The sequence below is a fragment of the Bubalus kerabau genome, chromosome 3 (assembly GCF_029407905.1).
Source record: "Bubalus kerabau isolate K-KA32 ecotype Philippines breed swamp buffalo chromosome 3, PCC_UOA_SB_1v2, whole genome shotgun sequence".
NCBI lineage: Eukaryota > Metazoa > Chordata > Mammalia > Artiodactyla > Bovidae > Bubalus > Bubalus kerabau.
Window position 1 is genome coordinate 114,805,946 of NC_073626.1, and position 18,611 is coordinate 114,824,556.

General features: G+C 42.0%; 1 long non-coding RNA gene across 5 annotated transcripts in view; it reads right to left on the reverse strand.

The window, feature by feature from the left end:
* Positions 1-18,611, reverse strand: part of LOC129646490 (uncharacterized) — a 192,401-nt gene that overhangs the window by 15,009 nt on the left and 158,781 nt on the right. Inside the window, exon 4 of one of the 5 annotated variants that reach the window (XR_008711981.1) lies at positions 9,606-10,724. The exons of the other annotated variants lie outside the window; for them this stretch is intronic. This is a non-coding gene — a long non-coding RNA (uncharacterized LOC129646490). Of the gene's footprint in view, positions 1-9,605; positions 10,725-18,611 lie in introns of those variants that run through there. 5 annotated transcript variants of the gene reach the window in all.

Consider the following 18,611-nt stretch of genomic DNA (forward strand, 5'->3'; position numbering starts at 1 on the left):
TGGACCTGGGCCAGCAGCTGGAGAAACACTCCCATGCGGTTTCATCAGCAACCCCTGTCTCTGGCTGCTCACCACATCCCCTCCCCATTTCCTCTCAGTCAAAACAGAAGATTACACTCCCTTCCAAACAAACGTCTGATGATCTTCAGACCCCTCCCAGCCCTCCTCAGTTGCACTAAATGAAGCATCCTGCCTCCAACTCATCCTGTAGTAAATGACACTGTCTGTACACACCCAAACCCCCACCTGCACAAGTGGATGCATGCACGCTCAGTCATGCCTGACTCTTTGTGGCCCCATGGACTGTAGCCCGCCAGATTCCTCATCCCACGGAATTTTCCAGGCAAGAATACTGGAGTGGGCTGCCATTTCCTACACAAGGGGATCTTCATGACCCACGGATCAAAGTCGTGTCTCCTGCATTGGCATGCAGCTTCTTTACCACTGAGCCACCTGAGAAGCCTTGCACATCCCTGGAGCAATTTGTGTTTAAAAGATCTGAAGCAACTCATTCTCAGAAAGCAGAGGTGACCCTGTGAAGCTCACACAGCTAAAAACCCATACAATGGAGCGGAAAAAAGCAAAGCTGTTTATCATCACATGAGTTACTATGCAATGCTCACCATCAACCAGTCATTTTGCTAAAGGCTTCCTTACTTTGATCCTGTGAATCCTTACAATACCCTGTGAGATACATCTATCACTAATCCAAATTTATAGTAAGACCAAAGTCACAGATTCATTACATCTCCAGCCCAAAATCATTCCGCTTGAAGTCAAAGCTCTGGATTCTACTGTTAGTTATTCAGTCAGGTCTGACTTTGTGACCTCCTGGACTACAGCCCTCCAAGCTCCTCAGTCCATGGGGTTTTCCAGGCAAGAATACTGGAGTGGGTTGCCATTCCCTTCTCCAGGGGATCTTCCTGACCGAGGGATCCAACCCCAGTCTCCCACACTGCAGGCAGATTCTTTACCATCTGAGCCACCAATGGCTCCTAACTCAGGCTTCTAAATCCTGGATTCTAACTCAGGACCAAATCTGACCCCATGGCCTAAACTCTTTCCCCTGCATATTCATCACACAGATAGTGAGATGACATCTTCCCTAGCTTCTCACTCACTCACTCAGTTACAAACTCCTTAAGCAATGGGGCTACATTATAGGAAAAGTGACCCATGATAAAAAGTGTTGGGTGGGAGGATTCATGCAGAGGGGTCTTTCTTCAGAAAAATTATAAATCCAGTCTCCAGTGTCCCATATCCACTCTCCCCATTTTTTCCAGACATGGCCTCTCTTTCTTGCTCTCCTATTCACATCAGAGACTGGACCTTTGATGCCTCTGCAGAGGCCTCCATTCAGGTCTTCCCTTCTTCCTTCCAATTGTTTCCCCACCACTCTTGAACTTAGTCAGTTTTCCAGGAGGAGTGCCTTCAGCAAACCTAGCACCTGTAACTAGCACATGCCTGCCCTGCATATAGATCATGGTAGGTGCACAATTCAAGCACATCTTATTCACAATCTCTTTACAATCCAAGTGCATCTCACTTCAGCCAAGTCTTTACTGTTAGTTCTGCAGTAAAGTCTCATTCGGTTCTCCAACACGACTATCTGATGCTGCTGCTCTTGGCCAGCATTTCTGTCATCCTGGGAGTAACAAAACTCTCACAGCCCTGGGGGCGCCCCCTACCTGTGGCTCCTGTACTCACATTTTAACAGAGAAGGCCAGAGCATGAAGGCTGTAGGTATAGATGTTTTCCTCCTTGCATTGTCCTGCCCAGCCCTCTGAAACCAAGAGCTTAGAAATAGCTCCTATATATTGAGCACCTACTGTATACCTTCCTTCCTTTTTCCATTTGACCCCTAAAAACACTCCATAAGTAGACAGTACTGTCCTAAATTTACAGGTGAAGAAAATGAGATCCAGAGAGATCAAGATAGCTTCCCAGAAGGTATAAAGGATTTGGAAGTCAGCTTTGCCTGACCCCAGAACTTATAGTATCAGTCACCACACTAAGCTGCTTCATCCACTCTCTTAAGATTTTGCAAAGCAAAATCCAGCTCTCCCCTTCCCAGACAATGCTGGCTAGAAGATCAATCCGGGGCACTGTGTATAAACAGCACACAGAAGAGACTGCATATGACATACACGCAGACATTTGTGTTCTAATCTGCAATAAGACTTCTGCTCCCAGCTCTGAGGTTTCTTCCTGTATAATTGTTCCCACAAACCCAGTTTGATTTGCTGCTCCTCTTATTTATTCTTTAAATTTGGATTGTTTAGCTTCATTGGACCAACCAAACTTATAAATGGCAAATTAAACCAGAGGACAATGTACTACATGCACACACTATTGATCAGGCAGAGACAATGCAGAGCACGAAGCAGGCCTTTAAACATATGGCCAACATTTCTGCGAATATTGATGATTCTCTCTAAGGCTTTTTAATAATAGCTTGTGTGTTTTGGCTTTCGAACTGCCTAACCTTTGGGTGATGAAATCATAGCATGTTATTTTAATCTTTTTATAATGGACTGAAGTTGAATTCAAATAAATATGTCTCCTGAGTGCCCACACCAAGAGGCAGGAAGGGTCCAGAAGCAGGTCTTACTGCCTGCCACAAGGATCCTGAAAAGGCTGAACTGCCTCCTCCAGCTGGAATTTACAAGGGCTACTGGGTCTGCTGCTCTTTTGTCTAAGCCAGGGTTCCCAAAATGTGGTCCCCAGACTGGCAGCATCGTCATCACCTGGGAAATCGTTAGAAATGCCAGTTCTCATGCCTTCACTCCGACTGACCCTACATCCACATCACCCATTAGTAGCCACTGAATAAATATGCTCATTGAGCGCAGGGAGAGGGATGAGTACAATGGAGAGCCACACGAATGGATGCTGAATGTCACCTCCTTCCCATCCATCCAGTGGAGGCTTCTATTCCCCAGCACAGTGATGCTCTAATACAGCCTGCCTCTGAGTCATCTTAAAACAGATTTCTGTGCCCCAACCCAGAGTTTCTGACTCAGCAGGTCTGGGCTGAGGGCCAAGAACACACATGATAACAAGTTTCCTGATGCAGACGCTGCTGCTGGAGCTGGTTTGGGGACCACACTTTGAGAACCTCTGTCCCAGAGATAGGATTTGCCTATTTCCAATTCCAGGCTCTCTTTCAGGCTTTGGATACCAGACTTGTTTTTAAGGCCATCTCCCTAAACTTTTGGAGAAGGCGACGGCACCCCACTCCAGTACTCTTGCCTGGAAAATCCCATGGACGGAGGAGCCTGGTAGGCTGCAGTCCATGGGGTCGCGAAGGGTCGGACAAGAGTCAGACTGAGCGACTTCCCTTTCACTTTTCACTTTCATGCATTGGAGAAGGAAATGGCAACTCACTCCAGAGTTCTTGCCTGGAGAATCCCAGGGACGGGGGAGCCTGGTGGGCTGCCGCCTATGGGATCGCACAGAGTCGGACACGACTGAAGCGACTTAGCAGCAGCAGCAGCAGCCCTAAACTTTTAAAACTTTGGTTCAAAATACTGCCTGATCCCCAAAGAACTAAAATCAAAGCAAGAATGAATTTCTTTATCTTTCAAAGAACAAATGAGACCTTCAAAATGCAACAGCTGCTTTCTTCATTCAGGAACTAGAGAAACAGGGATGGACAGTTGTTAGGAGGTCAGGGTCAGTTTTCTCTGCTGAGCAGGTAGAGAACACGCATTCTGAATGTCTGGTTCCTTTTAGAACGAGGTTCAAAGGAAGGTTGCTCTAGAGTCGCTGGTAGCCATCAGGGTTCGCCCAGCCCAGCTGCCTGATGGCAGGCCTCAGTCAGGAAATGCTGGATCCAATCCTCTGGGGGACTGACTACCCAGAGCAGGACAATAAGCCACAAACTAATATATTTCATGAAACCAAAATAGGCTACAGCTCTTCCTCCCAGGAAACCTGGCACTGAAGACATTCTCCAGCCAGCAAATGCAAACCCTGGAGCGCAGACCCAAAGTAGGGCTGCGGGCATTCTGTTCAGTCTTTAAAGACAGAGCCACAATTTCTCACACTTGACAAGAAACACAGGGCTGCTGTCTGCTCAGAAGGGAGCAGAGAGACAATGGGGCAGCATAATAAGATCTCTGGTTCCCCCCAAAGCATCTGGGACATGTAGCCATCTTAATTACACGGCAACTGATGGTGACCTAAAATTATACACTGAAAGGTGCATTAGAAGTTTTACATCCTACACAAATGGAAAGGTGTCCCCAAATCTATCCTTTTGTGGTTAGCCAAAGCAGGGTGCATTATAAGCAGCAAGCATCATTTTGCATGCCAGAAATGGGGATTTGTGGTTAGTGAAACATGAGTACTTAGCAATAAGCACACATGAAGAAACTTACAGCTCATCCAGAACACATGGAGACCACACTGAGAGCAAAACTGCTCAGAAAATGCAATTCATCCTTCTCTGGTCAACCTCCCGCCACTATCACCTTTTCCAGAAACCTGGTTAGAGCTGAAATAGGTAAGATTTTGCTTCACCGGTACGTTTTCCACCCAAATGTCTCCGAAAGAGTTACTCGTGATTCACATAATTCTAATTAAAACGTGTTTTTGTGCTGGAATTATCTGAATAATTATTTCCATTTTCCTTGGCCTTGGCGACAGAACCCCAAATTTTGTACGATCCTTGCCTTCACTGGATTAGTTCACTGGATCCAGTGTTTCCAAATTTGGCTTTTGCTCAGAATAACCTTCAGAGTTTTGTTTCTTTGTTTTGTTTTTCCAGTAGGGATTCCAGGTCCCAGTCCAGACTGCGGAGTTAAAATCTTGTGGAGAGGAAGAGAGCCAGCAAGCTGTGCTGGCTTCTAACACATATGCAGGAACAGTAACCCAACTGAGGGGGTGCCCTGACCAGTTAGGTTTAGGAATGGGTGAACCAGGGAACTTCCGTGGTAGTCCAGTGCTTAAGACTCTGTTTCCACTGCAGGGGGCACGGGTTAGATCCTAGGTCAAGAAACTAAGATCCCACATGCCTTGTGGTGCAGCCAAAAAAAAAAAAAAAAAGAAATGGCTGCACCAGATAACATGGCTTTCCAGGTCTCAGAGCACATTCTCTGTTTTATTTACAGAGTGAAGTAAATAACTTTGAAAGACCTTCTTGACAGAGACAGGACAGAAAGAGACTTGTCCAGAATCTGAGAGGCTCACACAGGAAGAGTCAAGAGCAGGTCCTCTAATGATCTGTTTCTAATCCATCCTCTCCTATCCTCAGAATTTTCTCATTTGCTGTAGGCACGTAGACTCAAGTTTACCAGATACACAGTTGCATGGGCCTTCCAAAGCTGGGAAATGACTCGCTTCCCTACTCTACTCCATCTGCACAGAGGCCTTGTAATCCATCCCAGAATTCTGGCACACCACCACGGACAGGAAATGAGGGCAAACAAAGACATATGAGAAAAGGGTCAAGTTGCTGGGACTCTTTGAACAGGAGAATCAAAGCCTTGGGGAGGAGCTGCTCACGGCTGGGAGGGCACTGGGGGTGGTGGGAGCCGGCCCGAGGCAGCTGGTGTGGCAAGCCGAGCACCCTCCACCAGTACTCACGCCCACACGGAACATCTGTTCACGCCCATGGACATGCAGGGAGCTTTTGTTGTGACTAACTAGGGCGGGGTGGAGGGGGCGGTGGCGTGGCGGGGGGCTGCAGGGGGAGGGAGAAGAAGGCATTTGGTTGGGGTGGGGCTGGGAAAAGAGAAGAAAATGAACAGTTTGTCTTGGCACCTCTAGCCCCATCAGCCTTGTGGTCTGAGACTCTGGTTATGAAGGTGATGGTCAAACACTAGACCCTGTTCTCACCAGAGGCTTTTATAAGGTTTTAGCAAAGCAGAGCTGCTCCTAGACCCAGGTAATTCCATGTTGGGTGGAAACCTGTCTTAGGGTCCAGAGAAGCAGAATCACTGTGAGTGATGTGGAATAAGGCATTTATTACAGGGGTCAGACCTCATCCGACTGCGAAACAGGAGAGATATTGCCTTTGTGAGTGCCTGCTAAGGTGCTTCAGTCATGTCTGACTCGTTGCAACCCCATGGACTGCAACTCACCAGGCTCCTCTGTCCATGGGATTCTCCAGGCAAGAATACTGGAGTGGGCTGCCGTGGCCTCTTCCATGGGTTGCCTCTGTGTCTGGTGCTAAACTTGAAGTTGCTGATCGGATCGGCTAGAAGAAAAACCGTATGTGGAGAAGAACAAGGACAAACTGGAACGTACAAGAACTAACGGGACCTGCATCTATCTTCCATCACCTCCAGTTTCCATGCCCTGGGTGATTTGCAGGAGACAAGAGACACCTCCACTTCCAAGCTGCATATGCACCTGGCCAGGGATGCCCAGAAGCAGAGGACCTGGAGGGAGCTGCCCCAGCCAGACAGCAGACCAGTGATGCTCACCATTGGAGTGGGAAGAATGGCTGCTGTTTCCCTCCTGCCTTCTAAACCTCAGGCAAAATGTCTCTCGTAAGCAACACTAACTTGATCCTATAGAGAAAGGGAGATTCTGTGGAAGGGCGTTCTTGCAAAAGCACAGTAAGGTTTCCTCCCTGCTCTGAGACTGATTTGGGCAGACCCAGTGTTTCATTGGTGGCTCAGCAATAAAGAACCTGCCTGTAATGCATGAGACACAAGTTTGATCCCTAGGTTGAGAAGACACCCACCACCTCCCCTCCCTGGAGTAGGAAATGGCAACCTACTCCAGTATGCCTGTGCCTGGAAAATCCCATGAACAGAGGACCCTGGCAGGCTACAGTCCATGAGATCACAAACAGTCAGACACAACTGAGCAGCTAATCAACAACAACAGCCTTTCAGTAAGTTTGGACTGAATTCTGGAGTTCTCCCAGTGGACAGAACTCCAAAAAAGAACAGAAAAATGAATGCAGCTTCTCAGGTCAGCTTGCTGGGCAGTACATGTCAAAAGTGTCTTGGGAAGAAAAGGGAGAACACGAAGACTCTTCCAGGAGCAAACAAATGAAAGCACAATCTGAGAGTCCCTTGGAAAACTGGGGGACACTGTGGGCATGCAGGGGGTTACCACTGCAGTTTGCACAGAAATGGAAAGGTGACCCACTTTGTGTTCAGGGATGGGGATGCCTGGACAAGCTGGTCACACCAGTGAGTGGCCTATTATAGTGAGAATTTCGTGAGAATTTCTAATTTCCCTAGCACTGCAAAGGAATCTGAGAGCCACTGCCTGGCTCTCCTCTCCAAACACCCTGTCAATCCCCTACTCTAGCCCCGTCCCCCACCCCGACCCAGTCTCCCGGAGGCAATCCACCTCCCAGGTCTCTAAACACATCACACGCTTATGTGCGCTAGAACCTGCACATATGGTGTAGCCTCCACATGGAGAGCTCCCCTTATTCCTGCCCTTCTTCACACCCTACCTTGAATAACAGATTCAAATTTCAAACCTCAGGTCAGGCGTCCCATCTTCCGGACTTTCCTGTGTAATGTCTATTGATAGAATTCTGAACTCACCATTTCCAAGGCACTTTATCTTTAAGGAACCTTAGTGTGGCTAGATAGTATTATCACCAACTCAATGGATATGAATTTGAGCAAACTCTGGGAGTCAGTGAAGAACAGAGGGGCCTGGTGTGCTACATGGGGTTCAATGAGTCAGATATGACTTAGTGAGTGAACACCACAAATTGAGGCCTACAGTAAACTGCACATATTTAAAATAAATACTCTAAATTCCACATATAAGCAATATCATATGATATTTTAAAAAATGACACAAATGAACTTATTTACAGAATAGAAATAGAATCACAACAAAGAAAACAAACTTAAAGTTACCGGGGGTGAAGAGAGGGTATAAATTAAGAGTTTGGGATTAACATATATATACTACCAAATATAAAATATATAACCAACAAGGTCCTACTGTATAGCATGGGAACTAAAAAGTAAAATAGAGTGAATAACTTCATACATCTTTGACATAGGTATACACCCCTGAAAGTATCACCATAGTCAGGATAATAAACAAATTCACCACCCTAAAAGTTTGGAACCAGAGATCAAATTGCCAACATCCACTGGATCATAGAAAAAGCAAGAGAGTTCCAGAAAAACATCTATTTCTGCTTTATTGACTATGCCAAAGCCTTTGACTGTGTGGATCACAATAAACTGTGGAAAATTCTGAAAGAGATGGGAATACCAGACCACCTGACCTGCCTCTTGAGAAATTTGTATGCAGGTCAGGAAGCAACAGTTAGAACTGGACATGGAACAACAGACTGGTTCCAAATAGGAAAAGGAGTTCATCAAGGCTGTATGTTGTCACCCTGTTTATTTAACTTATATGCAGAGTACATCATGAGAAACGCTGGACTGGAAGAAACACAAGCTGGAATCAAGATTGCTGGGAGAAATATCAATAACCTCAGATATGCAGATGACACCACCCTTATGGCAGAAAGTGAAGAGGAACTCAAAAGCCTCTTGATGAAGGTGAAAGTGCAGAGTGAAAAAGTTGGCTTAAAGCTCAACATTCAGAAAACAAAGATCATGGCATCTGGTCCCACCACTTCATGGGAAATAGATGGGGAAACAGTGTCAGACTTTATTTTTCTGGGCTCCAAAATCACTACAGATGGTGACTGCAGCCATGAAATTAAAAGACGCTTACTCCTTGGAAGGAAAGTTATGACCAACCTAGATAGCATATTCAAAAGCAGAGACATTACTTTGCCAACAAAGTTTCGTCTAGTCAAGGCTATGGTTTTTCCTGTGGTCATGTATGGATGTGAGAGTTGGACTGTGAAGAAGGCTGAGCGCCGAAGAATTGATGCTTTTGAACTGTGGTGTTGGAGAAGACTCTTGAGAGTCCCTTGGACTGCAAGGAGATCCAACCAGTCCTTTCTGAAGGAGATCAGCCCTGGGATTTCTTTGGAAGGAATGATGCTAAAGCTTAAACTCCAGTACTTTGGCCACCTCATGCGAAGAGTTAACTCATTGGAAAAGACTCTGATGCTGGGAGGGATTGTAGGCAGGAGGAGAAGGGGACGACAGAGGATGAGATGGCTGGATGGCATCACCGACTCGATGGACGTGAGTCTCAGTGAACTCCGGGAGTTGGTGATGGACAGGGAGGCCTGGCGTGCTGCAATTCATGGGGTCACAAAGAGTCGGACACGACTGAGCGACTGATCTGATCTGAAAACATCTCCACCATCACTGCCTGGAAATTCCTTCCAGTGATCCCACTATAGGCTGCTGGCCCCAACCACGGTTTTCCACAAGAACCAGACCAGCAGTGATGATGGCTCCTTCAGGTCGACAGCAATGACAGGCCTATCTAAATATTGTTGGAATGTTAAACTCAATAGAAAATAAATAGGCATCTGTCTTCTGGAGTCCTGAAACTTCCATCTTTCACAACAAAGGTATCCTAAGGACGATTCCAGTTCTGGATATATAGGAGATTAAAATAACAACCAAAAATAACAAAACTACTTGCTTCAAAAACCAAGAATTGCTGATAAAATACAATTTCAAAAATATATTGTTAGACTCACAAGAAAAAAAAAAGGTGGAAATTTTAAGATGCCACAAAGGAGCACACAACCAGAGTAGTAGCTTAGAATCTAGTGATGCTGTGGTTACCACATGGTGAATAATACAATGGCTTGAGTTTTTAAACTGTAAGAAATAAGATGCTGGACCCAATGCAAGACTGGAGAATTGGAATTAAGAACCCTCAAACTGGAACACTCAAAAAGTGATAGCCACTAAAAAGACAGACTAGATAAAAATCTATAAGTACAGATAAATAAGAAGTTTGTTTCTGAATTCTAGATGAGTAAAAATATCTCCTTGGGGAAATAGAAGGCCCAGACAGACCCAGGGCTAAATTACTCACATTTTCTAGGAACTCCTAGAGTTGAGAGATTAGCGAAGTTTGACCCTATACCAATGATAAATCTGAGGGTCCAAGAAAAAACAAAACCATTAATGCCACAGGCATTCAGGGAAGAAAAATAGACTAACCAATTAAAAATTTCAAAATCCACAAGGAGAAACCTACCATATGCAAAAGGCAGAACCCATAATAAATATAAGACTAGACACTCAAGAACTTGAAGTAATGGAATTAAAATCTTTAAAAGAATTTTTAAAAACACTGTGTAGTATTTAAGATAATTAAATATCCAAATTTTAAAAAGCAACCTTTAGAAAAGTCACATAGCAGGCAGACAGTAGAGGTTCTAAAGAGTGTGACTAGTAAGCTTAATCTAAAGGACATTTTTAGATCTCAATCTACTCCCAACAATGGTAACCCTTCAAGCTCTCCTGTGTTCAGAAATAATTCATGGATCAATAAAATAATTATAATAAATATTATAAAATATTTTGCACTGCAAGAAATGAAAATACATACATCAAGATGTGGGGAATGCAGCTATGCTGTACTTAAAGGAAATGTTTTATAATGCATATAACAACTTAATAAAGATTCAACTAGTAAGCTAAACATCCAACTCAAAAAGTTGGGAAAAGAGCAACAAAGTAAACCTCCCCCCCATCAAAAACTGAATAATAAAGGAAATTTTAAAACGAAAGTTGCTCAGTTGTGTCTGACTATTTGCAACCCCGTGGACTGTATCCCACCAGGCTTCTCTGTCCATGGAATTCTCCAGGCAAGAATATTGGAATGGGTAGCCATTTCCTTCTCTAGGAAAAAAATCAGAGGGAAATTAATAAACTACAGAAAAGAAACAATAGAAAAACAACAAAACTAGAAGGTTTTTTTGAAAAATGACTAAATAAACCTCTGACAAGATTGAGTATGAAAACAGTGATGGATTTAAAAATTACACTTGTCTCATTGCATGACCTTGCAATAAAACTTTGCTGAAAAAAAAAACAGCAACAAAAAATTTACACTCATACACATAAATCACTAATAAAGTAAAATAAAAAGGAAGCTAGTTAGACATACAGTAGGGATTGTCAAAAATCATAAGAAAATACTATGCACAACAAAACTATGAACAACATCGAAATAGATTCAATAGACAATATTTCAGAAAAATATAATTTACTAAAAACTATCCAAGAAGATGTACACAATCTGAATAGATCTATTATCAGTAAAGACAATGAGCCAATAGTATAAAATTTATTCACACACAAGCACACAGACATACACATACGTAAATATACCCACAAAAAACAAATGCAACCTCAGATGATTCCATGAGTAAGTTCTACCAAACACTGAAGGAACAGATATTTTCAATCTTATTCAAATTGTTTCACAAAACAGAAAAAGAGGAAATGCCCCCTATTCATTTTATGAAAGTGGCATATCCTTGATACCAAATCAGACAGGGCAGTGCAGAAACCGAAAACCATTGGTCAACCTCACAAACACAAGCAACAGGAAACTTTTATAAGCTATTATCAAACTAAATTCAGTGAGCCTAACAAAAAAAATCTCAATTATAGGCTGCCTCCCAGGAAGATTTAACATTAGAAAATCTTTTTATATAATCTATCCAATAAAAAGTAAATAAGAAAAAGAGATGTTATAAAAGCAAATCAAAGCAAATGATAAAATTCAATTCCCATTTTGGGGGAAAAATTCTTAGTTGAAATAAAAGGAATTTATTTTAGATAAAGAAAATCTAACAAAAACAAATTGCCAATATAACAATAGTGAAAAATTAGTTTCCCCTTTAAAATGAGGAAAAATATAAAGAGGTCAGCTATTACTACTTCTGTGCAAACTTGTACTGTTAATCAGTGCAGTAAAATAAGAAAATGAAAAATCTTAACGTAAGAATTAGAAAAAAAAAGTCATAATTCTCAGATAAGCTTGATGAACACAGAAAAGTCAAAAACCTCTAGAGACAAACTCAGTAAAGTTGCTGGCACAAAACCATATAGACAGTCAATAATATTTTCACACACTCACAAGTAGAACATGTGATTTTTTAAATTTATTTATTTTTAATTGGAGGATAATTGCTTTACAATATTGTGTTGGTTTCTGCCAAACTTCAGCATGAATCAGTTGCAGATACGCATATGTCCCTTCCCTCTTGAAACTCCCTCCCACCTCCCACCACAACCCACCCCTCTAGGTGGTCACAGAGCCCCAGTTTGAGTTTCCTGAGTCATATAGGAAACTCCCACTGGCTATCTATTTTACACATGGTAATGCATATACTTCCATCCTGCTCTCTCAATTCGTCCCACCCTCTCATCCTCCCACTGTGTCCACACATCTGTTCTCCATGTCTGTGTCTCCACTGCTGCCCCACAAATAGGTTCACCAGTACCATCTTTCTACATTCCATATATATGCATTAATAGATGATATTTGTTTTTCTCTTTCTGACTTACTTCACTCTGCATTAGTTCTAGGTTCATCCACCTCATTAGAACAGACTCAAATGCATTCCTTTTTATAGCTGAGGAATCATCGTATATATGTACCACAGCTTTTTTATCCATTCATCTCCTGATGGACATCTAGGTTGCTTCCATGTCCTAGCTATTGTAAACAGTGCTGCAATGAAAATTGGGGTACATGTAGCTTTTTCAGTTTTGGTTTCCTGAGAGTATATGCCTAGACCACTCCAGTACTCTTGCCTAGAAAATCACATGGATGGAGGAGCCTAGTAGGCTGCAGTCCATGGGGTCGCTGAGGGTCGGACACGACTGAGCGACTTCACTTTCACTTTTCATTTTCATGCATTGGAGAAGGAAATGTCAACCCACTCCAGTGTTCTTGCCTGGAGAATCCCAGGGACGGGCGAGCCTGGTGGGCTGCCGTGTATGGGGTTGCAGTGTCGGACACGACTGAAGCGACTCAGCAGCAGCATGGTGATTTTATTCCTAGTTTTTTAAAGAATCTCCATACTTTTCTCTATAGTGGCTGTATCAATTTACATTCCCACCAATAAGGCAAGGGGGTTCCCTTTTCTCCACAGCTTCTCCAGTATTCATTGTTTGTAGTTTTTTTTATGATGGCCATTCTGACCGGTGTGAGGGGATGCCTCACTGTAGTTTTGATTTGCATTTCTCTAATAATGGGCAATGTTGAGCATCTTTTCAAGAACATGTGATTTTGAAAAAGATCCATGTAACAATAACAGCAAAAATTATGAAGAACATAGAAATACATCTAACAGTTCCAAACTTCTACATACTCATCCAGAGCAAGTCTGTTACATTGTTATAACTCAGGGGGAAAGGACCATCCCAGAGCCCCAGGTCTCTCTGAACTGGGAATCAGAGACCTTGCTGGGTTGACCTTGGCCAAGTTACTGCCCTTCTCTGGGCCTCAGTACCCTCATCCCTGAAGTAAGAGGTAGATCCACACAATGGGTTTTCACTTCCTGTACCCTCCACTTAAATAAAGGAATCGTATTATACTTTAAGAACAATAAAAAAAAAAAAAAAGAAATACATCTAACAAATGAGGTGAAAATATTTATGAACAAAAAATTTTTTAAATTTTAAGAATATGCTTAGAGAAACTAAACAAATGGAGAGACAGATCATTTTGTTATTTGGGATATGGATTCAATTGGGTATAATAGAGATTTTGAAATAACAGCAGTATAAACTATTAGTCTCTTTCTCTCTCAGTTGTAATTTGGAGGTAGGTATTCCAGAGCTGGTATGGAAACTGGGGCAACTATGCCATATTCATATGTATTTGCAGAAATCAGTTTTCCAATATTAAATTCAAGTTCCATTATAAATCTCAATGAATCTTTGTCTAGGATAAGCTCATCATAAAATCCATATAAAAGAGTAAAGGTCCAGAAATAGCAACACAATTTTGAAGAAGTAAAAGGAAGGTATCATTTACTGAATATCGAAACACATGATGAAACAAAGAATTTGAACAAACATTTCTCCAAAGAACATATGCAAATAGCCAGGAAGCACATGAAAATAAGCTCAGCATCACTTGACATTAAGGAAATGCAAATCAAAACCACAATTAGACATGGCTTTATACCTATGAAGATGACTACAAAAACTGAGACAATAGCAAGTGTTTGTGAGGATGCAGAGAAATTGGAACCTTCATAAATTACTAATGAGAATGTAAAATGGTACAGTTACTTTGGTCGTTCCTCAAAATACTAAACACAGAGCTGTCATTTCAGCCGGCAATACTCCTCCTAGGCATCTACCCAAAAGAAATGAAAGCATGTCCCACAAAAACTTGCACATGAATGTTCAAAGAGGCATTACTCATCATAGCCAAAAAAAATGGAGTGAAGTGAACTCGCTCAGTCGTGTCCGACTCTTTGTGACCCCGTGGACTGTAGCCTACCAGGCTCCTCTGTCCATGGGATTTTCCAGGCAATAGTCCTGGAGTGGGTTGCCATTTCCTTCTCCAGGAGATCTTCCCAACCCAGGGATCAAACCCGGGTCTCCCACATTGTAGACAGACACTTTACCGTCTGAGCCACCAGGGAAGCTTAAAAAAAATGGGAACCACCCAAATGTTCATTAACTAAAGAATGGATAAATAAAATGTTATATATCCATTCAATAGAATATTATTTAGCCATAAAAAGAATGAAGTACTGATACATGCAACATGGATAAAACTTGAAAAGTGCTAAGAGAAATAAGTCAAACACAAAAGATCACCTATTGTATGATTCCTTTAATATAAAATGCCCAGAATGGTAAAATCTGTAGAGATAGAAAATTAGTGGTTGCCAGGAGCTAGGGTTTAAAGGGAAGCAGGGAGTAACTACTATTGTGAAGATGGTTTCCTTTGGAGGTGATGAAAGTGTTCTAGAATTAGACCGTGATTGTAGTTGCTCAACTTTGGGAATACACCAAATTTTATATTCAACCAGGTAAATTTTATGGTACATATATCTCAATAAAAATAACTTATGGGGTTATAGCAATTAAAACAATGTGGTGTTGGTATGGAAGCAGACATCTTGACCCACAGAACTAAATACATAGCATAAAAGGGATCTACATACACACAAGCAGACTTATGGCACAGGTGATATATACAGGGAAAGGAGGAACTACTGAAGCAACAATTAAAAAAAACTAGGTTCCTTCTTCATACTTTCACCAAAACTAATTCCAAATGGATTAAAGATATGGATGTGAAAAATCAAAATGGTAAAACCTATAAAATAAAATATAGTAAAATATCTTTCATGAATTTGGGATAGGAAAGGACCTCACAAGCCACAAAAAAAGGAAAAAGAAACATACAATCAATTTTAAAACATAAAATAATCATAGTATGATCACTTATGAATAACTACACTGTAGTTAAAATAGGAAGACATTCATAAGAATAACTTACATCAGGTTCAAGTGAGCAGTTACCTTTGAAGAAGGAGGGAGAAATGAGAAAAAGATATGGTGAGCAATAACTGTGTGGGTACTAATTTATATTTCTCTTTTTTAAAGAACTCTATGAATAAAGGTAGCAAAATAATAACCATTGTTAAAACTTTGTGATGAATATATAAGGGTCTGTTTCCTCTAAAATTCAGTATTTTTGAAGTGTTTGGGGAAATAAGATTTTTTTTTTCCACATATTAACATACTACCTTGCCTAGAAAGTTGAAATCCCCAGATGCTTCCTCCTGCCTTTCCAGGATCAGCATTTTTGTGGTGAAAGCATAGAATGTTAATGATCTTCACAAAGTTATAGAGCAAACTTGTGATAGAAATGGGCTCAAGCCCAGCTACACTATACTTCAATTGCCTGCTCTTTCTGGAAACAGCACATGTCTGCCATGCTGGGCAAGCGTTCAAGTTCTTTCCACTTTAAAGTGTTATGTGGATTTACTAAACCAAAGAAGTCAGGGGAGAAACTTAAATCACTGCCTTTGCAAATCATTATTTGGTGCTAGTCCTGAGGACTTATTCCACCATAAAATCAATGAGGGCAGAGGGAGTAAGGGAGTGAAAATGAAGTACTTTCATTCCTCTGAAATTCAGAGTATTACTCCTGCGCTCCATGGGGTTGTTCTTCTGCTTCCCTGCTCACCTGTGGGAACACAGATGCCCAGACAAGGGCATCCACCTGCAGCTGCCAAGTCAGGACTGGGAAAAAGCACATTTAGAGCACCTCCCGCTAAACTGGGCCTTCAGCAAACAGCTTGCCAATAGCAAGAAGGGAGCCAAAAGCTGCAAGGAAACTAGAGAAAGCCCACCTGCCTAGCTCTTCTTCTTCAGTGTCAGAACATGAGGGAGTAGCTCTGGTACCAGGTTAACGGTACAGAGAGATGCAGAGCTGGGTTCTGGGAGCACACACAACATGCCCAAGGCAGTGATTCTTAACTCAAACCACACATTATCATAACTAAGGAACACAAAAATTAAATTTAAATTTAAGTCAATTTAAATTAAAAAAATAAAATACAGATGACCAAGCCCCACCCCCAGCAATCTGATGCAATTGGCTTGAAGCAGCTCACTGTTATTATTTAAAAGCACACGAGGTAATTCTAATGTGCAGCCTCTCCCCTAACAACTAACAGCAATAATTTAAGAGAAATGGTTTCCTCAGGCCTGACCATAAAAAGAATGAAATCAGTAAGTCCAGGCTTATATGACCTGGGGCCAGTTATGCAATTTGACTCAACCCCTATTTTTTTACTCAAACATGGAGACAATAATACCTATCTCTCGGTGATGGTAGTAATTGAGATGATGCACTCAAGAGTGCCTACCACGTGGCTATTATCAACAGTCATCTGGACCCCAGGAATGGCTCATCTGTGGTCAAGTGCATCCTTGTGGTGCTGACTCAGAACCAGACAGAAGCCAGAGTCTGGCATGTCTCAGCCACACCCACATTTGTGGAAGAAGCTGATGTCCCACCGCACCTATCTTGTTCTTTCTGGATCAAACATCGGGCTTTGGCTTGGATAGCAAATCCTTAAACAGTTAATTCTCGGTTATTCAAAGGAATGGAAAACATCTAGTGCTAGTACTACAGACTGAAGGCTTATGTCTTCCAAAATTCGTATGTTGAAAACTCTCAGTATGATAGTATTAGGAGGTGGGGGATCTTTGGGAGGTAATTAGCTCATAAGGGCAGTTCAGTTCAGTTTAGTCACTCAGTTGTGTTCAACTCTTTGCAACCCCATAGACTGCAACACACCAGGATTCCCTGTCCTTCACCATCTCCCGGAGCTTGCTCAAACTCATGTCCATTGAGTCAGTGATGCCATCCAACCATCTCATCTTCTATCGTCCCTTTCTCCTCCTGCCTTCAATTTTTTCCAGCATCAGGGTATTTTCCAATGAGTCAGTTCTTCGCATCAGGTGGCCAAAGTATTGGAGTTTCAGCTTCAACATCAGTCCTTCCAATGAATATTCAGGACTGATTTCCTTTAGGATGGACTGGTTGGATCTCCTTGCAGTCTAAGGGACTATCAAGAATCTTCTCCAACACCACAGCTCAAAAGCATCAATTCTACAGTGCTCAGTTTTCTTTATAGTCCAACTCTCACATCCATACATGACTATTGGAAAAACCATAGCTTTGACTAGACGGACCTTTGTCAGCAAAGTAATGTCTTTGCTTTTTAATATGCTATCTAGGTTGGTCATACCTTTTCTTCCAAGGAGCAAGTGTCTTTTAATTTCATGGCTGCAGTCACCATCTGCAGTGAGTTTGAAGCCCAAGAAAATAAAGTCTGTCACTGTTTCCACTGTTTCCCTGTCTATTTGCCATGAAGTAATGGGACCAGATGCCATGATCTTAGTTTTTTGAATGTTGAGTTTTAAGCCAGCTTTTCACTCTGCTCTTTCACTTTCATCATGAGGCTCTTGAGTTTCTCTGCACTTTCTGCCATAAGAGTGGTGTCATCTGTGTATCTGAGGTTATTGATATTTCTCCCAGCAATCTTGATTCCAGCTTGTGCTTCTTCCAGCCCAGCACTTCACATGATGTACTCTATATTTAAGTTAAATAAGAAGGGTGACAATATACAGCCTTGATGTACTCCTTTCCCAATTTGGAAACCGTCTGTTGTTCCATGTCTGGTTAGAACTCTTCCTTCTTGACATGCATACAGATTTCTCAGGAGACAGGTCAGGTGGTCTGGTATTCCCATCTCTTGAAGAATTTTCCAGTTTGTTGTGATCTACACAGTCAAAGGCTTTGGTGTAATCAATAAGAAGGAAGTAGATGTTTTTCTGGAATTATCTTGATTTTTCTATGATCCAAAGGATGTTGATAATTTGATCTCTGGTTCCTCTGCTTTTTCTAAATCCAGCTCGAACATCTGAAAGTTCACAGTTCACATACTGTTGAATCCTGGCTTGGAGAATTTTGAGCATTACTTTGCCAGTGTGTGAGATCAGTGTAATTGTGCAGTAGTTTGAACATTCTTTGGCACTGCCCTTCTTTGGGACTGGAATGAAAACTGACCTTTTCCAGTCCTGTGGCCACTGCTGAGATTTCCAAATTTGCTGGTATATTGAGTGCAGCACCGTAACAGCATCATCTTTTAAGATTTTAAATAGCTCAACTGGAATTCCATCACCTCCACTAGCTTTGTTCATAGTAATGCTTCCTAAGGCCCACTTGAC